Below are 26,324 nucleotides of genomic sequence, written 5' to 3' on the forward strand. Positions count from 1 at the left end.
GAAAGTTGCTTGGATCAAATGGAAGGAAAAAGAGCTCTGTCTGCCCTTGAGAAAGGGAGATCTCCCTCCCTGGCCTCAGTACCATGACCAGAGAGTTACCAAGACTGTTCAAATGTGAGTTACACCTGCAGAGGTGGCTTGACTCAACCTCCTAGAGCTTCCTGGTCTGATTCAGCCAATGTGTTTCTACTCCTAGTCTTTGTGACACAGTCCAGACCAATCTGGTTGATAGTGAACACACTTATACCCTGGGCATTTGCACGCAGTGGGAGAAGATGTCTATTGAATAAGTCCAAGGATTGCTGATAACGTCACAGTACTACAGCCTTGCATGGCTGCAAGGTTTTTCTGGCAGCTGGTGACCACTTGTATCGAGGGATGAGTGACTTTCTCTTGTTCAACGCCACCATTTTGGGTAGAGGTGGGGACACACACATCTCTGAAACCTTTCATGGGTTGGGCCCTTCTGTCTGTTTGCAATGTCTGTTCACGCCTCCCTGAAACTCTTTCGATGGCCACATGAAATGGTACCACATCAGAGAAACAGTCCCGATATTGCCTATTCTGTTTCCACAGAACTTTAATAATACTAAAACTCCGGAAACTCCTAAAGGAGTCCTCAGATGCCCACAAGGCGCTCTCTGATATATCTGCCTGATTCCCTGTCCTTCTTCCCCATTAGACTTTGTCTTCCTAAGCTCTGCCATCTCTGAGCCTTGCCCTGTGCCCAGCCTATCTTGCTGAACTGAAGTAATTTGGTGGATGATCAGTAATTTGAACTCTCTTGAAATTGGCCTTTCTGCTTTTCTTATCTAATATGCCACAAATAATGTTCTCCATCCTATTAGGCGACGGTGATCTTTGTGGTTATTTTCCTATAACAAATCCATGTACAACATCTTCATGAAACAGTGCTCTGTAAAGGCTTGTAGATGCCAGCCTTTGTCCTTGAGCCTTAAGACAGGCTTTTTCATTACACTGAGTATCAAGAGGCTTCACTTCCAGCCGCTGTGCAAAGACAAACCACCCACTAGCCTATCTGGACCTCAGTTTATTCCCTTAGGAGAACAAAGGTAGATACCAGACCAGAGGCTCTCAGCTCAAAAGCCCTGGCTTTGTAGGGCTCATTAAAGGTAATACAGGGGCTGGAGAGATGGCTCAGCAGTTAATACCACCAGCTGCCCTTGCAGAGGATCCAGGTTCAGTTCCCAGCAATCACATGGCAGCTAACAATTGTAACTCCAGTTCCAGAGGATTTGACTCCCTCTTCTGGCCTCCATGGGCATTGGACACATGTGACACACTCACATACATGCAGACAAACCACTCATACACATAAAATATAAATAAACAAATGTAAAGGTACTACAAAGACGAATTTCAAAATGTTAACACATAAATATATAATTATTCCTAATAAGCCTGTATGTTTTTGTGCAAGCAAGTGAAAATACGTTTATCTGAAATTATATCCGCTTACTTCTGTTCCTTAGCTTAGAGTTGAGTAATTAGTTTGGGTTTAAGTACTCCAAAAAGGAAAAAGAATGAGTTTTTAAAAGTATTTTATATTTTTATTTTAAGTGTATGAGTGTATTGCCTTCATGTAGGTAGGGGTACCCGTGTCATGCAATGCCTATGGAGGTCATAAGAGGGTGTGGGATCCCTGGAACTGGAGTTAAGGACAGTTGTTAGACGCTATGTGGGTGCTGGGAATCAAACCCGGGTCCTCTGTGAGAGCAGCCAGTGCTCTTAACCACTGAGCCATCTCTCTAGTCCCAGGAATGAGTTTTGTGATGGATAAAATCTTTCTTATTACTGAATCACAGGAGGGAGGGAGACAAGTATGCAGCACAGGGATAGTCATGAAAGCCTCAAGAACCACCAGTGTAGATATTCTCTAAGGTCCTGGTCCAGAACCCCATGTCCCCTAAGCCATTAGGACCTCCTGGCTCAGTGGGCCTCTGGTTATCACCTCAGTTCTAGACCACTGACCTTCCTCAGAGTGTCCTAGGCTTCCGACCATATGAATCATCTACTTCCCTGCAATGCTCTGCCTTGCCTTCACCTACCAGGATGGGACATCCACTCACACCTCTGATGACCCTTAGAATACTCCCTTTCTCTTGATTCTTCTCTGGTTGCCCAGCTCTCCCTGGACAGCCTCATGACCCTGGTCCTTCAACTAGCAATGTGAGGACCGTACACATCTCATGGATTTTGACAGGATTAAAGTTGGTAGAAGAAGTGTTTGTTAGCCAAACAATCAGAATATACTTATTTTGTTTTATCCAAAGGACATATTGAGCTAAGGGAGGAAAACTGCTCAAAGGGCAGTAGCTTTTCATGGCGTTAATGATGTGAAATTGATGAGATTTGTATTCATGCAACATGGGGCATTGATTTACAAGCTTTTGTAAGCTCGAATGGTGGACAGCAGGGGAAATGGGAGACAGACAAAGACATTCTTTCCTTCTCTCCCTTTCCTGAAAGTGTTTCTCCCTCTGCATAATGTGGCAGATATGATCCACGTTTCCTATTAAATCCAAGTTTGACGACAGTGCCTTATTGATTGCCAAGTGGAATATTGCTCTAAAATTAAACTGCGATTAGAAGTCTTCCTGATGAAATTAGATTTGGAGATGACTGTGCAATAGTAAAATATCACCTACCATGCAAGACGGCAGATGGAGATGTTTTAATTTATCTAGGAATCCTCATTAAGTACTTTAAAATCAAAACATTTTTAATGCCTGATGATACCTAATATTGCCTTGCAAAGTGTCAGCTGTGTGTGTAGGTGCGCAAAACGCTTAAAGATATTGTAACATTATCTTTTCCTGTAGTTAATTTTATGAGATGTTAAAAAGCATTGTTCTCCAAGTATTTGATTTATTTGGAAACTAACCGTCAGTGAGGGAATGTCTTTACTTCTGCAACCTTCGCTATGCAGATACAACACAGACACTCGGAAATACAAATTTATTAGAATTTGGCTAATCCCACACTTGTATTACCACATTCATTTAGAACTCAGAGCATCCTTGCAAACGGTTGTTCACTGAGCCTCAAAATTGCCCACTGTCTTTAAGTAGATTTTTATCACAGCACAATCAAAGACACTTGGAAGCCAGAAGGGACCTTAAGTATTATACAGTTTGGCTTTTAGTCGATTCATGGAGAGACTGAAGGCCAGAGTTTTTATCTGCAGAACACTACTATACCCAAAGCTTGTCTTTCTACACAGGATGTAGGAGAGGGGAACAGGGTTATGTAGAATCTAGGTCTCCTTCCTTAAGATGCTTGGCTCTCCAGTTCAACGAGTAAAGGATGAACCTCATGAGATATGTGAGGAAGCAAAAAAAAGGAAGAACTGAGTAGGAGGGTCGGACAGAGACCTGCGATTCTGCCAGTATCTGAGATCAGAGGGCCATAATCAGAAGGTAAAAGGTGAGCTAGAGGCCGTAGAGAGTCAAGGCAGCACAACCTGGAAGCTTACTCCCTGTTCTTGAGAGTTATTTTCATTTTCAGTCCATGCTGTCCTGACCTTTCTTTGTGTGGTATGTGCAGCCAAGGCCATGGAGACAAAGGGCGGCTGCCATCGGTCATGGGTGACAAGGACCACTTTACCCTGGGAGGGTTTCTGTGGGGAATTGTGGGCCATGGCAGATTGTTCTGGAGGCTGCATAGGCTGATCAGTCAGAGATTACTGGGCCAAAGTGGGGCGGTGAGGGTGGAAGAAAGGCAAATGTTAGTCATTTCTGTTTCATACTTCTTGCTGGAAACTGTTAATTGCCTCAGAGGAACTTACTCTAGATATCAAAGCACTAGTAAATTAAGCAGGCCATTGTCTTATCAACAGAACTTTCAGGCTCACTTTGTCACTTTGCTGCAGTTTCACTTAGTCCTTACATCGTGAATAAAAGCTGTTGGCAAAGAAGACTGCGGATCACCCAGGCATCAACACGCCCACTCCAATCTAACCCTCCTCAACACAAACTTCAAGTACCTTGTCCTACAAATATGCCGAGTACCCCTTCCTTCCCTTTCCGAGTTGGTACTTCCCACCGTTGTGCTCACGTGGTTTTCTCTAATGAGCACCCTCCTCTTCTCCTGTCCTGTGATATGTCACTATACTATTAACTAAATCGCAGCTGTGCCTCAAAGTCTAGCTCTGATCTATCTCGCTCATCTCGGGAGCCTTCCCTGTCTCCTCCATCTCCTTCATCAGTGATTCTCATCTCTATATCCCACCGCATTGCAAGAAGCTGTTGTGTAAGATGCTCTGATCTTGATTTTCTTTCCAAATCTACCCATTCATCTGGTTATCCACCCACGTATTCATTGGGGGTCTGCTGTGTTCCAGGTCTCATGCTGTGTGATATACTGACACAGATGATTAAAGCATGTTCCTTCCTCAAGGACCTCACAATTTCATAAAAACATGAAACTTACAGTCTCAGTATAACATGGCAAGCTTTACATAAAAGGCAAGTCACACAGACTGGGAGCATAACCGATGAAGGGACATTAGGGAAGGTTTGACAAAGGAGATCATGATCCTGAACTAAGTCTTGAAGGATAAATGGGAAGTCCTCAGAAAAGTATGGGAAAGGATGTGTTAATGAAGGCACCTAGGTCCCAAGCACAGGATACTGTGAATTTCTGTGGGCATGTTTTATCTCCACTTTGAGAATGTTAGACCTTCAGAGAAAGATCCATGACTGGTTCTCCTCAGTTCAAAAACAACGACCACCACCACCACCACCACCAAAGTTTTCCTTGGAACAGTAAGTGATACAGGATGAGAACTGAAGGAGAGAAGGGAGGAGACAAGACAAGGAAGGGAGATGAGGAGAGAAGGCTAGGCCAAGCTATTCTGATGTGTACTACCCAAGACTGGTACTCAATAAATGCTCATTGAATGGATGAATTGGGTTAATTCATGACATCTCACATAGGATTCATTCTGTGAAGAGAGGGATTCTTAGCATCATTAAATCCTTTTCTTTGCATTTCCATGAGCCATTTACCAATGTTTAAATGAAGTATCAAATTGTTTGGGGGTTACTGTCTGACAGAATAAATTACAGAGAAGACTTAATTTGTACTATGGTTCAATACAGCCAATTAAATACAGTATGGATTAGAAAGTCATCTGCCGCAGACTTTACCATTAGCTATTTTTAAGGAATAAATTCTACCCTGCTTACCCTTCATATGATCATTTTGTGTGTGTGTGTGTGTGTGTGTGTGTGTGTGTGTGTGTGTGCGCACTTCCCAGAGGCAATACTGTTCATGGGAAAAATACCCACCAGGATTCAAGTGTGCTAACAAAAACAAAACACAACAAAACAGCAGATAAGAAGAGACACGGAATAAAAATAGAAAACACACTACTTCACATGATAAGTGATTACAGTAGTTAAAGCCTCACAAGACAAAGGGAGGCCTGGGCTCATTAAAAAGGCCTTTCTCTTTTCTAACACATTTTTGGATGCGTTTACTGCACGGCAGTACCACGGCTGAGAGGCAACCTCTGTACTAGCCCCCTGGGCACCCCGTCATCAAGTGCTAAACGGAGCAGCTCAGAAGGCATTGTTCCCTAGTTGACATCCTGAAATGCAGAAAGTTTTTCTCAAGGATAAGACCAAATATTCAAATCACCATGTCTCTAGCTGAAGAGGCCATGTGATAACTGGACAAAGATAAGGGCCCTTTAGCCAGGGAGACCACAGTTCCAAACCCAGCTCCACTGTCTGCCAGAGGTGCAGTTTTGAAGCCTCACTCTCAGTTTTTCAGACATTGCCCTCATTTCTCTCATTTCTGTAGAATATAAAGAATGATGTGGAACCCCAGATGTTTCTGGAAGTATAAAACTGAGTCACATACAGCATACCATTTCCGCCATCAGAATGAAGGGAAAAAGAAACATAACTGGAGAAACACACGCCATGTGATGCTCCATGCAGCACAGGGGTGATAACAGCATCTCTCTCATGGTGCTCTCAGGAAGATTAATAAGTTAGTATATAAAGAGCTTAAAGTCCTGCAAGGCGCCTGGGGAAGACGGCTGGCCTCTTGCTATTGGTGGAAGTGCAGCTTCTCTGGAGAGCTGGTTGACTATGCTTCAAAGCTTTAAAATCATGCACAAATGACCCCATGATTCCTCTTGTAGGGAATTAATTATCCAGAAATAATGTAACCTGCAGACAAAGACTTGGATACAAGATACTCCTCACAGTGCTGTGAGAACAGAGAAAAGCTAGAAATGTCCAAAGCATCAAACACTTGCTGACTATTTGAAGAAAATACATTTTCCTATATAGTGAAGCAGTATGCAGCCCAAAGTGTGCAGGAATAGGTGGGGATTTTTGCTATGGAAATAAATGTGCAGCATCCTGTTGAGTTAGAAAAAGCATATTATAGAACAGAATGTTCAGTATGATCCTGTTTTCATAAAGAAAAACAGGGTTATCTATCTACTTTTGTATCAGAATTTTGGAAGCCCAATGGTACCATCCTAACAAGACCTCTATCTCGAGTGGTGGCGTTCCTAACGAATTTTACAATATGACTCTAATTATTTATACTAATTGGGGGTACAATGAATATTTTACCTATTAAGGAAAGTATAAAATGCTTTTCTCTCCTAGGGAAGTTTAATGTGTGTGGTATCATCTGTCCGTTTCGCCGTTATCCTTGTACCCTTTGGGCCTCCCTTAATCTCACCTCTCATAACTTACTGTCCCTCCTTAATTTTCAACTTTGTCCACCCCTCGCTTCTCTACCCCCGGAAGCCCGGCTATGCAGTCATTTTTTCCTACATCACTTAGGACAGTAGCTCAGAAACCCCTCGCACACTAAGCTGACCCTTGTCCTGACCATCAGACCACAGCGGAAAGGGCTGAGAAACAAAAGTCTGGCAAATCCAATTCCCACTGCCCTGGGATACACACAGAAATCCCAAAGGCCCGCAAACCCCACCTGTATGATCAGCTTCTGGTCTTTGCTCTGGGGTGGACAATGAATCACCCAGTTTGCCATTGTGTATATGAGACTATGTGAGTAACTACCTCCAGTAGAACCAGTGCCAGGAAGGTTACAACAACAAGTCTTCCCCCTCGTCTTACTGATCAAAAACAGTGCCCGATATAAAGATTCAGTACATGCATATTTTTATTTTTATAAATATACATACCATACAGCTTGACATTTTAAGAATGCAATTATGTGGCATTAACCACAGTCCCATTGTTCTGTAATCATCCACCTGCAGAAATTTTCATCTTCCCAAACTGACATTCTGTATCAATAAACAATCCATCACCTTCCCCTATTGCTGCTGGCAACTGGGAATCTACTTTCTGCCTCAATGACTATGTCTGTACATATCTTAAAGTGAAAACTCAGAATGAACAAATCTGTCAGTAAGACCTGGGGTTCAAGTCTGTCCCTGACCCTCCACTGGCCCTTTGAGCTCTTTTATCTGTTTCTCTAAGCCTCACTTTTCTCAGCAATTAAAACAGGGCAGCAGTAGGACTCAGTAAATACTCATGTCCTTTTTAGCCCCTAGCATTCTTTAATTCCTTTGTAGAAAACAGCTATCACAGAGACTTTTTTAGTAGCTCTCTAATCATGTGGTATAAACACACAGATCAGGAAAGATGTGCACAAGGTTCTTGCTTAAAAGAGGAAGATGACCTGGTTAATTTGTGGAGAACATCCTATACCCATGATTTGGCATAAACGTTCTCTAACAGGCAAAGAGGAGCCAGGTGTGCTTAATGACTTAGCAATCGCCACAGTGACTTGAAAGCAGATTTCTGCCCCAGAGAAGTACAAGAAGTACAAACAAGCCTCAGCAAGGAATCTGGCCTCAGCAAGAGTTTCCCAGCACTGGAGTTCAGTCACAGTCTTAGGGCCTATGAGCAAGAGCGCAGCTACTGCATCATCGCAATCGGTTGGACTAGCTACCCCCATGCCTCACCCTTCACTTACTCTCCTACATTCAGCAGGCTCTGGAGATGCTAAGATGAGCAGGATGTGGTTCTGGCTAGTGCCAGCAAAGCAGTATGGGTGTGTGCCTGCATGGATGTATGCATACACTAGAGCTTGCATGTGTGCATGGAAGGGAAAATCTCATTTTTTATATATAGTGCAGTCCTGTCACCATTTCCAAGAAGCATGTGATAGGGTTCAATCCTTCTGTGGCTTTGTGGCCATGAGAAAAATCACCTTATTCATGGAGCTTTTTTGCTTCTTTGCCTATAAAACAGAAGGATCCCTTCCTCAAAGAGTTGGGAGACAGGCCTTTATTTAATGTATCTAGCATATCTGGTCAATGGAAGACTCTTAGGGACTTTTTCCTAGGTAACTGAGTTAAAGATTCTCAATCTAATGTCTCTACATTATAGACTGACTACACTGACTGTTGTTCAGGGATCTATAGCATTCACGGCCCTGGGTGAGGCTTGCTTGGCACAACAGAGTGCCTGGGAGATCAAGTCGCAAGAAAAGAAAAGATCTCATCTCAGAGTGAATTTCAACTTTGTAAAGTCATCTAAGAACCTGGATCTCATCATTCATGGAAATTTAACCCTTCAGTTTTCAATTACAGTGTACCACTGGCTTCTTGTCAGAATAACTCTGGTTGGAATTGTAAGTTTAAAAAAATATTATTTACCTTCATTTTGCATGTATGAGTTTACTGTCTGCATGTATGTAAGTGCACCTGTGCTGTGAAATGCCCGTGGAGGTAACAAGTGAGTGTCAGATTCCCCTGGAACTGGAGTTACAGATAGTTGTTAGTTGCCGTGTGGACACTGGGAATCGAACCCAGGTCCTCTGCAAGAGCAGCCAGTGCTCTTAACCACTGAACCATCTCTCCAGCCCCAAGAATTGTAAATTTTTATAATAGCTTTGGGAATATATATATGTATATGTATACACATATGAATAAACTAAGTACATAGTACACTGTTATTAGCAACCAGGTCAGCGGAAGATGAAACATGGATATTTTTTAAACTAAGAGGAAATGCTGTAATGTTAAATTTGAATTGGAAATGTCAACATGAATTTATGATTTAAAAATATATTCCTAACGCTGTTTGCTGGAGGGGCCTAGAAGCAATGAAACCCCAGTGACTATGAGCCTTCAGGCGTAGCTATTCATGACCCAGCTATCTATTTATCTATTGATCTGTTAACCTATCTAGAGCCAGAGAAAGTAAATATGGCAAAAGGTTAAGTTTTAGAATTCTCCTTTCGAATTTTTTGTGCGGTTGAACATTTTCACATAATAAGTCGGAAAAAATAGATCTTAGCGTGCCCTTCCCTCTTCCTCTCTGGCATCTTCATTTATAAAGTGAGATGGGAAGCTGGGGAGGGGGACTCTCAGGGTGCTCTCCCTCCCCAGAGAAGAGGCGACACCAAGGCACTGACCTCACTGAAAGCAGGCGAGACAGAAGGTCTCCTGTCTCCACTTAAGCAACCCCTGCCCCTAAGCACAAGAGGGCCTTTAAAGAGCCCGTGTGCTGAGCGCGACTCTCCACCACTTTGCCGTGCTCCTCCTCCCAGCTCCGTGGGCAGGTGGGTTATCAACCAGTCACTTCCTATTTGAAACCGCACTTCTAAATGTTCCGGTTGCCTGAGCATGTGAACAATTTATATCCTCGAACAGCTGGTGTGGGGGACCCCAAACTTAGAAGCTTCTCTCATGTTTAAGGATTCAGATTTTATCTTTACTACATTTAAAAATGGTTCTATTCAGAGTTCCTACTGTATTCCGGGCGTTGTGCAGGTATTCCATAAACACAACTCCCGTTTATGTACTTACCTCACACACCCAGTAACTTCACAAATGATTTCCCCTATTCTTACTCTCAGATGACCCAGAAAGGTTATGTAACTTACTTCAGATCACACAGCTGATATGGTAGACCCTGGATTGCTGCCAGGCATAGGTGGCTCCAAATTCCAGCAGTCTCATGCCCCAGAATACTGTTTTGAATGCACTTCAATGGCCTATAGTCTCATTCACCTAAAATTCTTATTTTTATTTCTGTTTCTTTCTGCATGACGAATCCTAACAACCATTGTAGGCATTTAGTAATGTAACCAATGATTTCAACATGTTAGCTCATGGTGTAAAATTACTGTAGCAAGTAGGCAAATGAGTGCGGTTGAATGAATGAAACAGCATGTTTTGCCACAAGTCACTGCAGAAATGAGGTCATTATATTTAATGGAAAATTACTTTTTATATTGTCACCAATTTGAAATTAACTTCTGCCATAGTCAAAAGAAAGCTTTGCATCCCAGACAGAAACTTGCACAAAAGTGAACTGAAGACAGTGCAGCCAATGGAAGGAAGGTTGGGAGTGAAAAACTGGGGACCCTAATCACCACGTCTTCATTTCCAGAGTGAGGCAGAGAGCAGATGACGGTGGGGCAAATGATGCTCCTTAAGACCCATGTTAGCAGGGTGCTGGGGTGCTGAGGTAAGACATGACTTTGGTTAGAGACAAATCAGAACTGGAAATATGAATCTGCCATGAGCTTCTATTGTCATGTAGGACAGATTGCCCTGCTTCTCTGAACGTGTCATCATATATGTTCTAGTTAGCTTCTCTATTGCTATGACAAAACACTCTGACCAATATCGACTTGAGGAGGAAAGAGTTTATTTGGCTTACATGTCCCTGATCAAAGTTCATCACTCAGAGACCCCAAGTTAGGAACTCAGAGCAGGAACCTGGAGCACAGACCATCGAGGTATGTTGCTTACTGGCTTGCTTCTCTAGCCCATGCTCAGCCTTCTTTCTTATATAGCACAGGACCACCTGTCCAGGGGTGGCACTGTCCACAGTAGGCTGGACCCTCCCACATCACTCAACAATCAAGAAAACGTCCTGGTCACAGGTCAATCCAATGGAGGAAATTCCTCAATTGAGGTTCCCTCTACCCAGGTGTGTCAAGTTGACAACCAAAGCTATCCAGCACAGTATATAACTTCACTGAATGGATCTGAGAATTAAATAAGATCATGTCAACTTCCTGAGATTCTGCCTGGCACACAGGGGTGCCTAATAAATGGTGGTTGCTGTCCAGGTCTAAGATTCTGTGCTTGAAATTATGTGCTCCTGTTCTACCCTTCCTTCCTATTTGCATATGTTGAAGTCAAACCTTTGCACTTTGGAATGTGACCTTATTTGGAAATAGTCATTCCAGACATGGTGGATGAGGCCATCATGGAACAGGATAGGACCCTGATCTGATACCACTGGTGTCTTTAAACAAGGGGAAAACTGGATAAAGACACACACACTCAAAGAACCCCACAAAAAGATTGCGGCAGGAATCACGGGAGCGTGTTCATAATCTAAGGGATGTCAAAGATGGCCAGTAAGCCACCAGAACAGGTGGCCACCTCATGGCTTAGGAAGAATCATCCTGTAGATACTGGCCTGAGACTTCCAGGTTTTGGATGTGGAAGATAATGTACTTCAATTGTTTTCACTGCCCTGGATGCAGTACTTTGATGTAGTAGCCTTAAACTATTTTAATCTTGTCTCTAGGCCTCTTTCTTTAAGAAAGGTGTCAAGCCAGTCATAGTGGTACACACTTTTAATCCCAGCAATTGGGAGGCAGAAGCAGGCAGATCTCTGCTGAGTTCAGCCAGCCTGGTCTACCTAGCTCCAGGACAGCTGGAGCGACAGGGTGACCTTGTCTCAAAAAAAGATTTTAAAAAAAGGTGTCAAAATGGCATGGTAGTGCAACAAGGGTTAAAGGAAACTGGCACTGAGCAGACTCTGATGTGTCTCATCACGTCTCTGCTCCCTAGGTGAGCCTCCATGTTCCCGTCTTAAAATGAGGGGGCGGGCCTGTGCCTCCACTTGGCTGTTTTCTCCATGTGGAACGGTTAGCCTAGGGATCGCCTTCCTATCACTGTCAAGACTTGCTGCTGCCGTCGGAAGCTTGCAGTGCAGTGTGGCGCCGTGCAATTTACAGCTGCATCTGTCCAATTAGTTCCCATTTAGTGCTGTGCAGCATTCCCCAAATATGCCGCAAACCACAGAGGCGGTGGGCTAAGCTCTTGGAGCACAAGGATCAATTGTTTCTCTTACACTAATTGGTCCCATGATTTGTTAGGTTGTTGCCTTGGAAAATGAACTGTCAGTAAAGGAAATTAGCACAAACTTGCCCCCTTCTTCTTGGAAAGGCATCAGGCACAATCCTATAGCCATCTCCTCCCAACTACCTTAGAGTTGTAGAGGTAAGATGGACATGAATTCATAATTCCTATCTTACCTTATACAGTCTTCCCATTTGAGATGAGAGAACTGGGGTTTGGAGCAGTTAAGCAACTTGCCTAATCAATGTTCAATCAATGGTCAAGTATAGGCTGGGGCTGAAATGTAGTGTGATGCCAAGCTTTGTGCCCCTTTGCCTACAGCAGGTCATTTCCTGGCTCTGCCCAGCTGTCTACCCTTTTATCCCTTCTTTTTAAAATATAGTTCTACGTCTGTGCCAGACTCTGGATACTTGTACCCAAGTAAAGGCCGGTGTAAGGCAGTCACAAATCCCAATGTTCTCTGCAGCAAATCAATGGTCCAGGCCTCATGGGTCCCATGACTCAGTTCTCGTAAGTGGGTATCTGCCTTGACCCTAAAACTACCTAGCATGACTGCGCTGGGATGTGAAGGCAGGATTGGAAGACCCTTGCTCTTCAGCTGCTCATTCCTGACAGCATAGACAAGCAGGTCAGGTGTCTTTGTCAATGTTGACAAGACCCCTTCCTTGCCTTCCTAGTACACACCGCGATCTGAAATTCTTTCATATGCCTAATTCCTTGGTTAGCATTTGATTATTCCATTAGGCTAGGACCAGGGAAGCAATCCCATACCACTTTCTGGCTCTCCACCGTATCTCCAACACCTCCTAGTATAGTGTTTGGGGTGTGTGTGTGTGTGTGTGTGTGTGTGTGTGTGTGTGTGCGCTCTGTTGATGAATAAGAGAATATTGTACGTAAACCACTATAAAGGTTAGAGTAGGAGCAGAGGCCTGAAGTGACAAGGCTAGTAGGAACTTAGGAATTAAAAGTTACCATTGGGGACAGTTGGTCTCAAGATATTTCAACCAGAGAGGCTGGAGAGATGGCTCCGCAGTTAACAGCACTGACTGCTCTTGTAGAGGACCCTGGTTCGATTCCCAGCACCCACATGGCAGCTAACATCGGTCTGTAACTCCAGTTCCAGGGCATTTGATGCCCTTGTCTGACCTCCGGGGGCACTGCATGACATGGGTGCACCCACCTACATGCAAGCAATACACCCATACACATTAAACAAAAATAAAATATTAAAAAAAGATATTTCAACCAGAAAGATGACAGAGAGGCCTGCAGCTATAATGCTTGTTATACAGGGAACTACAAGCAGTGTGGCACTATTAGATCATGAAATGATAGATCAAGAGTGGTAGTCTTTGAAGCTGACAGGGAGGTAAGGGTCAGGGGATGCAAGAGTTTCAAGGTCAGTTAAAACTTGGGATAGTGGAAATGGTTAGCTTCTTGTCAAGTGACCCCGTTGGGACTCCTGGATGAGAGTCATTTCTTAGATCTCTCCCTGCCGGAGCAGAGGGTCTTACAACGTGGACTGGGGTGCAACCGAGCCTGGTAACCATTGTCAGACCCTGGGTTGTAAAAACAGACCCTCAGGTCTGGGGATAGTCTAGAAACATGTTTGTGAACTGAAGATCAACGTCGCTCGCTTGCCCGTGTAAGTCCTGCTTACCTAAGTCCCCTAGCAACAGGTAACAGGGTTCTCTTTTATGAAAACATGGTGGTTACAGTTGGAGATGTCTCCTGATCTTATAGCATATGGCTTGATGTTGCCTTATGGTGAAATCCGAGTGAGATGTGTGCCAATGTTGGATCGTTCTGGATTGCCCTTGGTTCTGCAGTTTCTTCTCTGCCGTACGACGCGAGGAAGTCAGTCAAGGTCTGTGCCGTGTCTGACGTCCTCATGTGGCTGTCTGAAAGCACCACACTGTAGTCTGTGTGGCCATCTTAGGTGCTTGGAAGGTATCAGTATTTGAGTGGTACTTGGCAGGGCCAGAAACAATCCTGGGCACAGAGTTAATTAGCCTGTCCTTTCCATCACTGAGAGACTGAGCTTCTCAGGACACAGGAAACACATGAGCTGAGGCAGCTTCTACCCCCCAGGAGCCCCTGTGAGTGCGATGCCGCAGAGGCTCAGGACACAGGAAACACATGAGCTGAGGCAGCTTCTACCCCCCAGGAGCCCATGGTCTACAGAAGACACTCTGGCCCAGGGACAAGTGTGAGAGTCTGGCAGATTCTCAGAGTCAGAGATGCTGAAACTGAGCTCAGGGAGCAATGAACTAGGGTGACTGGTTTCACTAGCAAGGGCTGCCAGGGACACAAAGGCCAATACACAAAAGAGAAGGAGTGACTAAGGGACAGATAGTCACTTCAAGGTATGGGCAGTAGTGAGTGTCGAAGTCAGGGACAGAAGGGGATTCTGAGGGTTTCCAGGGTGACTGATAGGCATGCATCGGTGTGAGGTAATCTATGTGCAAATTTGCAGAGCAACTGCACACCGTGACCTAAAGAAGAAAGAGGCTAGGGTCAGTGTGTGGAGGCCTGGGCACAGCATCTTGGGAATTCTACGGTAGTTTGAAGGTGAGTCATTAAAGGACTGGCATTCTGGCCTCCAACTTGATTCACTGCCCACCCAGTCTCTAAGCCCCTTCCCCTTTTTAGAAGCATTGATATTATGATCTGCGATCACCTATTTATTATCTCAACAACTCTCTTTAAGCTGATGGGTTTTCATCTGTGGATCTATAGGAAGGTCAATGGCTCACTAGTTGATAGTGCTGCTGTGATGATAGGACAGAGCAGGATGGAAAGCACCCACCACTGACAGCCTCTCCTAACCAATCTCTGCTCAGGTTCTCTCAGACCCTTTCTGGACCAGGTCTGAAAGTCAGCTTATAAAGACATGAACCAACAGCAGCATAGTTTCCATAGACTCAAGCCCCATAGCCCTAGGATGACCCTAGCTAGTCGTTCCCCGCCCCCCGCCCCCAGGGTGACTGCCTGAAAAAATTCCAGGCTGTCAAAAGATCTTTGTCCCAGCCAACACCTGAAGAGAGGGGTCTTGTCTCCCAGCCTCTAAGGGAGGGTCAGAGCCTCCATTCCCGTGAACAAACCTGGGTGTGTTTCACAAGGCCCAGCTCCACCTTGAGCTTTTTGTAATTTTTAAATTCTCCTAACCGTTCCACTATTCTTTTTGTCTCCTCTGCACAAACAGCAAAGTTACACGGCTCTTTTCCCCACCAGCAGTTAATGAGTCAAAGCTGTTCCACTGTTCTAATACACAGTGGGCTGGGCTTATCTTGATGCTATGCAGTCCTCACAATCTGTACCTACAGCTTGAGATCTAAACTCTAAACATAACTTATGCACCACCTCGTCTGTTATGACACGACCCCAGACTCTGAGGCAGTCTGGGTGGAAGAGGAGTAACTAAAGTCCCTTGGCTAAGAGCACCGACTCTAGAGTCAGGTCTCTCACATCTTTGTGCCCCTGGCCTGGGCACTGGCAGTCAGTCTGCTTTCTCACCTGTATGGGGAATAACTGTCTCTACCTCAGAGTTGCTATGAGAACATGAACTCACATTCACGACAAGCCAACCCCGCTGTCCGGAATACCTAAATGCATGATAAAGAGTATGCTGTTCCAAAGTTATTCAAAGTATATCCCAGGAAGCAGTTATTTCTCTGCTTATGCAAACTGCATCCCCTCACCTAGTGTGTGTCTTGGTGCATAACTGGCACATAAGGTTGCTTGTGGAGTCAATGACTCTGTGTTGGTAAGGCTCAGGTCTGCTTTCTTAGCTCTGTGCTTTCCAATTTTGTCTCAGACTATCCTGTGACTCGGATTGTGTCCACAGCAGGCATGTGTGGCACATGAGTTTACAGTGCACAATATGTAACTGAACATATGAGGCACATGAGTCTTTATGACACAGTTGACCCCTGAGTAGGGCCCCCATGTGGGGAAAGGGCCAGAAAAAAATCCTTGCAGCCCTGGGGTTTACTGAGCAGAGGCAAAGCTTGGCTTGAGACTGCCACGACTCATTTTCCCTTTGTGTATCAGAATGGGACGAGGGACAAAGTGAGAGGAGTTGTTGAGTTTTGAAATGAATAATAAGATCTTCGGAGTGAGGCATATAAAAGAGAGGAGCTAAAAATACTCCCGGAGCATCTGGGAAGCAGAAGGATTAGCAAGGCGCCTTTAACTGCAGCAGAACAAAGACCCCTGCTGAAGGGGACTCGTCCCTCACCAGTTGCACCTGTAAGCAGGTAAACACAAGGAAGAAAACACAGGCTGTTTATTCAGAATGCCCTCACCCCACTTTGGGAAATTAATTCCCACGGGGAGGGGGGAGGCATCTGGCAGTTTCCTATCACTTGGGCACAACAGGAAACATGAAAGGAGGAGGCCCGTGAAGGAGGGGAGCATCCGGTTGGGGAGCACCTCCCAAATGCCTGATGCTTTTCTTACAGGATCAGATTTAATTCTCTCGTTGTGAGCCAACTGCTTATTTGGCAAGGGGGGTTACTGAGGTTCTAAGGTGAGTTTGCAGGCCTAAGTTGCGCAGGCTCGAAGGGGCCACAGTCACACTCCCCATTTCCCAGTTCAGGAACATGACAATGTATGGATTCACATCCATTTCCTTTATTAAATGTGTCTGGATTGAGATGAACTGAGCTACATCTTCTAAATTACTGATCAACTATTTCATTGTCCAGCCATTCACTTACCCACCTTGCTCTACTTTGATTTGAAATAAAAACAAAACCAGAACCCTGCCCTTTACTTCCATAGGCTACAGTGGGTAAGACAAACACCTCCCTGCAGCATTCAAAGCTCTTTGGCTTCCGATAGTTAACAGTGCTTCATGTTTATATGTGGAAAGTGGTTAGAGCTTCTTAAATTTCTAATTTATTATCTCATGTGTTATCTCATTTTATTGTCTGACGATGAAATGAGTATTTACTTAGCTCAGAGAGGGTAAGTAGTCTGCCTAAACTCACATGCTGGAAACAGACTGGAAACCAACATGTCCAACTGCTTAGTAATCCCAAAGTCCAAGCCCTGTCTATATCCCCTTGGTGGAATGAGTAAGAGTTGAGGTTAAGAATATGGGCCCTGGTTTAAATCCCGGCTCTGTACTTAGCAGTTGTGCACACCCTCTCTGTGTCCCACTCTGCTCCCGTTCATCTGTTAACTGATCATGAAGACATGAACTGCCTTGAGGAGCTGTGGCCATGCAAGTGTGCCCCCTAGTATGGACACAATGCCAGGATGAGCACATCGCACTCTCCAGGGAACATTAGTTCCCACTATCACTCATTCCCTCGGGACCCTGTAGAGCTAGTGCTGAAACTGGCATGGCCCCTGCTCCTCCTATGTGCATGGACCAGTGGGGACCCAGCACGATTAATAGCCGCGTGGTGTTCCAGCAGGGCTGGGTGTTCCCAGAGGAGGTATGGGGTGAGAAGGGAGCCAGGTGCCTGTGATGGACATATGTTAGGGGAGAGTCCCAAGCACCTTCTTTTTGAGAAAAGGGAGGAACATTTGAAAACTATTACAGTTTACTTTCTCATCCCGATGATGATGATGATGATGATGATGATGACGACGACGATGATAATCCTTCCCAAGCACAAGCTATGAGTGGTTCAGAGGAGCAGAGAGGAATGGCTTCCGTCACGTCATTCACAGGAAAGGAGAAGAGCAAGCGAAGACCTGACAGGATAAACGGAAAGTGCCAGGGAGAGCTGGACTTCAAAAGGCAACCCTGCCACCACAGAGCTAAGTGCTGCTCTATGCTGGTGTGGGTTTGAATCCTGACATGAGGCAGAAAGCAGACCTGGGCTCAGGTGGAGCCAGAAGTAGGTAGCAGTTCCCCGCTGTCCCTGTCTGTGCCACAGAGGTGCAACCAAGATTGAATCTGCCTACCTCGCACAGTGGTGGAAACATGTACCTGCTCAGAGAATGTCACCCTGAGCGTTCTCAGCCTGAACCTTTTCATCCTCCCAATGATCTGTGTGTAATCTGAATGCCTAGTGAACCCTGTTCCACAATTCACCCTGAAAACCATCTTGCTTGCATGGGAGTGACATTTATTATCTAACCCGCAGTACGAGACCCGAGAGCCTTAGTTTCATCATCTAAAAAACCGGATTAATAAATTTGCTCCTTATAAGGTGGCTGCGGGGAGTGAAAGGATGTAGTTCCATCCATTTTCCTGTGGTTGCTAAGTATGTGTGAAAATGTCACAATGAAATGCACTACTTTTGGGGCTGGAGAGATAGCTCAACAGTTAAGAACACTGACTACTCTTGCAGAAGACCCGGGTTCGAATCCCAGCACCCACATGGCAGCTAACAACTGTCCGTAACTCCAGTCCCAGGGGATCCAACAGCCTCTTTTGTCCTCCGCGGGCATTGCACGACATGGATGCACTTACCTACACGCAGGCAATACACGCATACACATGAAATAAAAAATAAAGAAATGCATTACTTTCTATGATAACAAGAAATAATTTAAAATTTAAATTAAAAAGAAAGGAACATTATATGCAAAAGCAAATTACCAGGCTCATAACCAGTTTCTGATAAACTGTTTGGGTAAGCAAATGAGACTACAAATGTCCAATATTCCTAGGGCCACCCGCTTCTGGTGGGACAACAGCCTACACATCCTGACTTCTGAGTTCACTGAGTTGACTCTGTCCAGAAGACGCGGCATGTCGGGTACTCAGAAGCTCAGGAACTTGCAACTGCAATCTTCAAAATTTTTCGTTTCTGTTTTCTCCCTATTAAACAGAGTATCATTTCTTTCATCCTTTTATAACTTTCCCCTCCCTTTTGTAATATTTACTGATTCCCTCCTGTGGCTGCTTTGGCTGGCAGGAACTTCTTGCCCTTTTCAAAGGAAGGGTCTGTCCCCAAGTTCAGCTCACACACTCACACGGCATTCTTCCTTCTTCATGACTCTGAGCCTGTGTGTGGTGTGTGTGTGTGTGTGTGTGTGTGTGTGTGTGGTGTGTGGTGTGTGTGTTAGTTTACTTTCTCATCCCGATGATGATGATGATGATGATGATGACGACGACGATGATAATCCTTCCCAAGGTGTGTGTGTGGTGTGTGTGGTGTGTGTGTGGTATGTGTGTGTGGGGTGTGGGGTATGTGTGTGTGTGTGGTGTGTGTGTGTGTGGTGTGTGTGGTGTGTGTGTGCGGTGTGTACCAGAGGCTGATGTTGGTGTTGGACATCTGTCTCAATTGTTCTCCACCTTATTTTTCAAGACAGTCTCTCACTGAACCTGGAGCTCACCAATTCTGTTAGGCTGTCCGGTCAGTGAGCTCCAGGGATCTTTTTGTGTCAGCCTCCCCAGTGCTGGGATTACAGATGCATAGCACAATACCTGGCTTTTGTGCAGACACTGGGGATCTGAACTCAGGACCTTATACTTGTACAATAAATATTTAAAAAAATATTTATTTGATAACCACATGATTAGAAGAGGCATTTCATTACAGCTTTAATATATTCAATAACAATTTCCAGAGCAAAGATACATCTCTTTCAAAAGTGGTTGTAAATTTATAGGTTCACAGTTGAATTAATACAGTTATACAATATTGAACTCGGTATAAACCCTGTAAGACATAAAATTGAATCAGGTTTTAACCTTTAAAAAAGATCTCCATTTTGTTTTAAAATATATTATTTCCTACAGAAAAACTCATTTTTAATGCTACTAACACTTAGATGTTTGCACGTGTCTCTAATCTCTATGTATCTGATTATTACTAGTCACAGTGGGTTACACTAGGATCCTTGGTATCTGGATATGGATATAAAGTCAACAGGTAGATTTCAATGATAATATTTTTCACCTCTACTAATTAACATGAAGCAAATTTTAGAAAACATTTTTATTTTCATTTTATGTGTATGAGTGCATGTATGTGACAGCATCCGTGTCATGCAATGCTGCAGAGGTCAGAAGAGAGCTTTGGATTCCCTTGGAATTGGAATTAAGGATGGTTCGTGGCTGCCATGTGGGTGCTGGGAATCGAACCTAGGTCCTCTGCAAGAGCAATCAGTGCTCTTAACTGCTGAGCCAGCTCTCCAGCCCCTTCATGAAGCAAACTTTTATGCTTCATCCTCAAATATAACTCATTTTTTAAATTTGTTGATTTTTTTTCTGTGTATAGCATACAGAACATCCCAAACAATCTTATTCATCTATATACCCACTTCCCAAATGGTACCCTCCCATAGCCCCCCTGCCCCACTGGAGCCCACATACCCTGTCATCCCTGTTACTGTCCACTGTGTTGTCGGCACCCCAGCCATTCTCCAGTGCTTGTCCATCTGCTGAATCTAGTCAGACTATCTAGAGTTCCTTGTTTTAGGAAGGTCAGCTGTTCCTCATCTAGTAGCAATCAGTTGTCAATATTCCTTTAGATAAGATTGGGGTCTGCTGTTCATTCTTCCAGTTCTATGCTGGGTTACTGTCTGGGAGTCTCTTGGGCCACCCTGGCCAATAACTCAAAGGAAGGTATCTCCTGTCTGGCATTACTTCTTGTTATGTAGCCTTTGCTATACACATGGGCTCTTAAAAAATTATATTGACCCTTTTAATTTTTGGTTATACTTTCCTTTTGGGTATTTAAGGCCATACAGTTGGCCCAGATAAACCAATTTATTTTTACTTTTAAGGCCAATTGAGGATCTGTTCCTCAGGGGTCACATGGGCTTGGGAGGAGCCCCTGGCTCCTTTCTTTTACCAGTTCCATCCATTTACTTGTGAAGGTAAGTCAAAGGTCCTGCTTGACCATGGCTGGCTTCACTTGGAAGCATGGAGGAAATGTTTCCTCTGTGTTGACCCTCCTCTTTGTAGACTGGACACTGGTTCAAGTCCATCTGGTGGGGGCCTCCATGGCCTCCTTGATCAAGAGGACAGGTGATGCACCACAGCTTTATCTACACGGTACATGGTAATTAACAGTACTAGACTGGTGGAACTAACCTTCCTGGATGTTTAACAGCCATACTTTGAGGTCTACACTAATTTGGTCAGAGGGACATAAAGGACAGTTGTTGTTCCTTGTCCTCCTAGGTCGACTAAGTTCCAGGGGACTATGAGCATCTCTCAAAATGTCCTGTAACTGTGGTACAATAAGTATTTTACCAACTCAGCCATCTTCCAACCCCCATATTTGAGCCATTTTGATAGCAAAACCTAAAGATTTGGTGCAGAAGATTTGGTTCCTGTACAAAGCCCAGAGGACTTGATGTCAGAACAGTTTTTTAACTGATTAAAAGAATAAAATTAGTTCTTTGCTAGTTTTATACGTGTATATAAGGTATTCTGATTACCCCACCCCACCACATTTCCCTCCCATCTCTAGTCCCTGTGTCATCCCTGTCAGTTCTCTGCCCAAGTTCGTGATTTTTGCTTTGGTATTATGACCCATTTGGTTTAACCAGGGCCATCTATGTGACCATTGGATTGGAACTATCCACCGAAGTGTGGTGGAATCACCAGTGCACACAACTGAAACCAATGACTTCCCTTCTGTCTGAATCGATCAGTAACAAACATTTCAGTGGAGAGGCGTTGGGGCAGTGAAACAGGGGCACAGGAGGGGGCCTAAGTAAAGCGAAGCCACATGCCATATGGAACCCACTATCCTGTAACCAATTAAAATAAGTAACTTATTAAAAAGAGAGAGCTTGAAGGGATATACCCTGCATGGCTAGAAAAACTTGCTCCTAGAAGCCTTTGGCTATTAAACAGAACAGCTTTAAGTAGGAGGAGGCAGAAGGAATTTTGGACGTAGTAATGCTAGGACTGACCAATGCCACCTGTAAATTACCACTGTCCACATGCTTCCTAAGGATGAGGATCTCGGTGTTACACCTCCTAAAATTTCCTTTAAGTGGACATCAGGGAACTTCTTGTGCAACTGACTTCCTGGACCCCCCTTGCGGGACTGCACTGCTGGCTACGGTTGTTCCTGATTCTTTTCCAGGCCACACCAGGACTGCAAGTACCAAATCTCTGAAGGCTGAGCTGGGTGATAGTCAGGAAGTAGGGTTCTATGGATTGAGTTTTCAAGGTTTCACTGACAGTGAAAGTCTCTTGCCACGCCTACTTCAGCATAGAGAAGCAAGCCTCTGTCACCCTTTCACTAAGTGTGTATAGACTTTGCCTCCATCTCTCCCATCACTTACCTTGACCTTGCTTCTGACCTACCTGTGGCTTCCTGTGCAAAGCTCTTCTTTGGCTACAGTTTTTTTATTCTGACCTACAATGTCCCTCCCTGTCTGTTGGAACTCAATCTCTCCTTTAGGTTGAGCTGACCTGGTTGGCTCTGAAGATACTAGCCCTGCCCTAAGCTCACCCTGGATGTTCACCAAGACCAGACACAGAGCAGTATTTAGTGACAGCAAATGTGCCTCCAACACTCAGCACTGCCTCTTCACGGTGATGGGAGTCCCCTCTCCACCCCACGGGGAACAAGAGCCTCATTTGTTTCTTAAGATGCCTTGCAGGCATATTCTTCAGCCCCAGTTTACCTGAAGGTTCCCATAGCCAAAGTAGGAAGACAGAGCCTTCACCTACCCTCCTCCATGGCTTCCTAGTTGTCTGGGTTTGGCTGAAGTCTCACCTTCCTGGGTCTCAATATCTTCTTAGAGGTGAAGATTAATGGGATCGCCTATGTAAAGAGCCCATCTTGATACAGAGGAAAGACTCAACTTATGGGAACTCAACATATTTTATTATACCAAGCAGGGGGGCATTCCATGATGGGTGGGAATCAGCATGTATAAAAAGCATAAAGGTGGAGTGTGAGGAGGGAATTCTGGGGCACAATGGTGGTGAATGACAGCAGGAAGGTGGAACACTCTGAACACATATAAAGAGAGTCTCAAATGCCAGGGTGAGAAGCTGCAACTTGACTTGCTGGGGACAGTAAGCTACCTGTGATTTGTGACAGCATCAAAGCAAAGCCCCCAGAAAATGTATTGCTTCCACAGGAAAGAATAACGCTTTCCCACAAAACAAACACAGCTATGACCACGGCAAGGACGATGAAGCGGAGAAGGAAAGCGATGACCCTGATGGCCGGCAGCAGATGATGTTCTCGGACTGCTTTCTTCTTACCAGTCACCATGCTCACAATACGCAGGCATCACGTCACCTGAGCCTAACGAGCCAGCAGGGCACGTGCTACTAACACCAGCAGGTGTGGAAGCCGGGAGGCTGTACTTTGCTCAAGATCAGCCAGCTGGAAAAAAGGGCACTGGGACTTCCACCAGGCCTTCTGGACCCCAGGGCTTGTGCTTCTTCCAGACCCACAAAGTACATCAATTTTCTATCGTCAAGCTCTTTGCTTAAAAGCTTACTTGCTCATCTTTCCTGCCCGCTCTCAGAGCGCAGCTCTCAGAAATGCCTAAAATAAAAACACTTGAGTCCAATAATAGACGCCTCTTCTGTGAGAGATATATTTAAACTCTGCTGCAAGCAAGAGAACGGGAAGAAAAAATTAAATCCAGCGAAAGGAAAACTGAGTATCCTGGCAACATTTGACATAAAAATGAAGCCTGTCTGTTTCTCCTCACATTCTTCCATCTGGGGGCCTCCCTTCTGACCAAGTTCCCTCACCAGTGCCCACAGGGCCTCGCAAACTCAACTCACAGGTCGCCTCCCACACTTTGTTCATATCCAAAGCTAAAGTCCCTCCCTCCCCTCAGTAAGTCTTTATCATTTCAACCTATCTGTGAACTTTGTCATCTTCTTTAGTCTCTGAAACTGGTTTGTCTTTGCTTGTCTTGTTCACTACTGTACTGACAGCACCCAGCACATAACAGTTCATTAATACCTATTGTTCAATTTCAAAAACAGAAAAATAAGAAAACAACTCATCCAGCAAGGCATAGCTCAAAAGTCCACAAATTGGGATCAGTTTCCCTTTTTGATTTCCATTTCATTTCTCTTTCTAACCCTTTATTACACTGTGTTAAAATTTTCTTGTCTGTCTGTCTCCAGCTGGGTCCTGATCCTCAGAAGTCAGGGGTGATGGGACCTTTTGTCAGCACCCAGAGTATTACCTGGCCGTGAGGGAGTGTTAAAATGTTTGTTGAACATCTAGGCAGATGATACATAAAGAATAAGTGAACAATGACTTTGTTCTCACAGGAAACTGAAGTGTAAACACACTGTTGATAGCCTGTATCCTTAAGGCCTATGGCTTAATATATTCAGGAAGGTGACGTTAGCTATCTAATAGCAGTGGCTTGTTACAGCAAAGGCTCATCTTCCACATAAGCTGCATACAAACCTGGGTTGATGTGGGTTTCGTGAGACTGCACACATCCAGCCCAGGTTGAGAGCCACTGGTACATTCCAACTTCCACAACCTTGTGTTGTTCAAAGGGAAGAGGACCTGGGGTTGTGGCTGACACTTGTTGTGTTCTGATCCATGCCACTGCCATGCAAGTCAGATACATGACTCTTAACTGCAAGGACTGGAAACATGGAGATGTGATGGTGAGGTAGGTAGCAATAATTGTGTACAGGGGTATGTGGAGAGCACAAAATGACTGGGGACCAGGCTGCATCTCTGTCCAGTCCAGGAATTCAGCAATGTCACTCAAGCTACCTTAAATATTAATTCATCATTATCTATTTTAAACATACTTATCAAGGACATTGTGCTGGATAACTTTAGTACATCAGTTTGACACACCTGGGTTTTGAGGGAGCCTCAATTGGGAATTGCCTCCATTGGACTGGCCTGTGGCCATGTCTGTGGGACATTTTCTTGATTGTTGAGTGATGTGGGAAGGCCTAGCCCTGCGTGGGTGGTGCCACTCCTGGACATGTGGGCCTGTGTTGTATAAGAAAGCACAGTGGGTTGGGCTCTCCCACATCACTCATCAAGAAAATGTCCCACAGACATGGCCACAGGCTAGTCCAATGGAAGCAATTCCCCACTTGAGACTCCCTCTACCCAGGTGTGTCAAGTTGACAACTAAAGCCATCCAGCACAGTTGACCCATGCCAATTTGACACACAAACACATCACTATTAAGCCATAAGCTTTCCATTTCTTATCCCCAAGGTACTGTGTTAATATTAATATCACAGTATAAAACAGTACAACTTTAAAAGTCCCATAGGCCTTAAAAATTTAAACACTTTAAAAGTTCAAAGTCTCCTTTAAAAGTCTTTCAACTCTGGTTTGCCTTCTATTACTGTAATAAAAATACTGACCAAACCCAACTTGGGGAGGAAAGTGTTTATTTAGCTTATAAGCACAGTCTATCATCAAGGGAACCCGAGGAAGGAACTCAGAGCAGGAACCTGGAGCACAGGTCATGGAGGAACACTGCTTACTGACTAGCTCCCCTGACCCATGCTCAGCCTGTTTTCCCTCTCACTAACCCCAAAACTTCTTTTTACCAGGTAACTGGGGAGACCCAAGGTAGAATAACAGATGTTTCTGAGGCCAGGCTACCATTTTGTAAACAGAAACATATATCCATCCATTTACTCCATCAATATTTATTGAAGATTTAATGAGGGACAGAAACTTTTGGGCATAAAAAGATTAGGGAAAATAGGTAAAGCATGTGTTTAAGGTGCTTATCTAGGTTTGCTTTCTATTGCTATGATAACTGACCAAAACCAACTTGGGGAGGATAGGGTTTATTTGACTTACACTTCCACATCATAGTTCATCTTTGAGGGAAGCCAGGGCTGGAACTCAAGGCAGGAACTTGGAGGCAGAAGCCGAAGCCTAAACCAAGGAGGAGCACTGCTTACTGGCTTGCTCCTCTGGCCTGTGCTCAGCCTGCTTTCTTACTCAGCCTAGAAGCACTAGCCCAGGGGTGTCACTGCCCACCATGGCCCGGGCCCTTTCACATCAATTAGCAATTAAGAAAATGCCTCACAGACAAGACCAGAGACCAATCCAATGGGGGAAATGTTTCAATTGATGTTTCCTCTTCTCAGATGTGTCAAGCTGACAACTGAAGCTAGCTAACACAGTGCTTTAACAAACTGTATATCTCTAAGTCTCAGTTTATCATCTGTAAACTGAGGATTGTGAGGACACTGCAGGGAGTAAGGTGCCTTATGTGTCTTAGCACAATATCTGAGAAACCATAAGTGTTCAATAAATGTCAACTGCTACTATTC

General features: G+C 44.5%; 1 protein-coding gene across 3 annotated transcripts in view; it reads right to left on the reverse strand.

The window, feature by feature from the left end:
* Dab1 (DAB adaptor protein 1) overlaps positions 1 to 26,324 on the reverse strand; it is a 423,873-nt gene that overhangs the window by 69,413 nt on the left and 328,136 nt on the right. The window lies entirely within an intron of this gene.

Source organism: Nannospalax galili, unplaced genomic scaffold (genome assembly GCF_000622305.1).
Source record: "Nannospalax galili isolate Female #2095 unplaced genomic scaffold, S.galili_v1.0 scaffold553, whole genome shotgun sequence".
Classification (NCBI taxonomy): Eukaryota; Metazoa; Chordata; class Mammalia; order Rodentia; family Spalacidae; genus Nannospalax; species Nannospalax galili.